The following is a 1,124-nucleotide window of genomic DNA, read 5'->3' as shown; positions in this document are numbered from 1 at the left end:
AAAAAAAAAAAAAAAAAAATACAAAAATTAGCTGGGCATGGTGGCGTGTGCCTGTAATCCCAGCTACCTGATAGGCTGAGGTAGAAAAATTACCTGAACCTGGGAGGTGGAGGTTGTAGTGAGCCAAATTTGAGGTTTTGTAGTGTTGAGGTTTTGCTTCTCACTTACACCTTCTTGAGCTAATCATTTAAAAAAAATACCACTGTCTAAAATACAGACACTGAAATTAATTTTACTATTTATAATTTTTAGTCTGGATTGACTGTACAGAAAATGTTTCATTTTCTTTTTCTTTCTTTTTTTTTTAAGATGGGGTTTCACCATGATGGCCAGGCTGGTCTTGAACTCCTGACCTCAGGTGATCCACCCACCTCGGCCTCCCAAAGTGCTAGGATTACAGGCGTGAGCCACCGAGCCCGGCCTATGTTTCATTTTCTTACTGTGACCTTTGGCAAAGATGGGTGACTAATTGGTGGTGTGAACAGGAGACTCAGCGGTATTCCCCACTTCCTTTGGAGTTGGTCAGTGTGGTATAATTCTTTGTCAATTGTGGGCATTCACCAGTATTGTTTCCTCCTTTTCCTGCAGGGCCTCTGCTCTCCAGGAAGATAAGGCTTTTAAAGCAACCTAGCACTAGAAGGTGAGGTGAGGTAACATACTTGAAAAGAGACATTTCTGCAAAATAAAGTTGAGGAATAATCATATACTGGCCAAAATGATAACCACATAATTTTGTTTATTTATTTTCATTTTTATTTATTTATTTATTTAAAAAAAAAAAAAAAAAAGACAGAGTTTCACCATCTTGGCCAGGCTGGTCTTGAACTCCTGACCTCAGTTGATCCGCCTGCCTCGGCCTCCCGAAGTCCTGAGATTACAGGCATTAGCTACCACGCCTTGCCTTATTTATTTACTTATTTTTTTGCTAGACACCTCTTTCTGTAAACTTCTTTATTTTTATTTACTTATTTATTTATTTTGAGACGGAGTTTCGCTCTTATTACCCAGGCTGGAGTGCAATGGTGCGATCTCGGCTCACAGCAACCTCCGCCTCCCGGGCTCAGGCAATTCTCCTGCCCCAGCCTCCTGAGTCGCTGGGATTACAGACACACGCCACCATGCCC

At 41.4% G+C, this 1,124-nt stretch overlaps 1 protein-coding gene across 6 annotated transcripts in view; it reads left to right on the top strand.

Moving 5' to 3' along the window:
* The window catches only part of DAG1 (dystroglycan 1), a 73,060-nt gene that overhangs the window by 10,044 nt on the left and 61,892 nt on the right, over positions 1–1,124 (top strand). For 2 of the 6 annotated variants that reach the window (XM_037743206.1, XM_017504649.2), the window contains exon 2: positions 589–640. The exons of 3 other annotated variants lie outside the window; for them this stretch is intronic. The gene's annotated coding sequence lies outside the window, so the exon portion shown is untranslated. Of the gene's footprint in view, positions 1–588; positions 646–1,124 lie in introns of all 6 variants that reach the window. One more of the 6 variants, XM_017504584.2, reaches the window with a different exon arrangement.

Source organism: Cebus imitator, unplaced genomic scaffold (genome assembly GCF_001604975.1).
Source record: "Cebus imitator isolate Cc_AM_T3 unplaced genomic scaffold, Cebus_imitator-1.0 Scaffold0, whole genome shotgun sequence".
Lineage (NCBI taxonomy): Eukaryota > Metazoa > Chordata > Mammalia > Primates > Cebidae > Cebus > Cebus imitator.
This window is presented reverse-complemented; position numbering and strand designations above follow the sequence as displayed.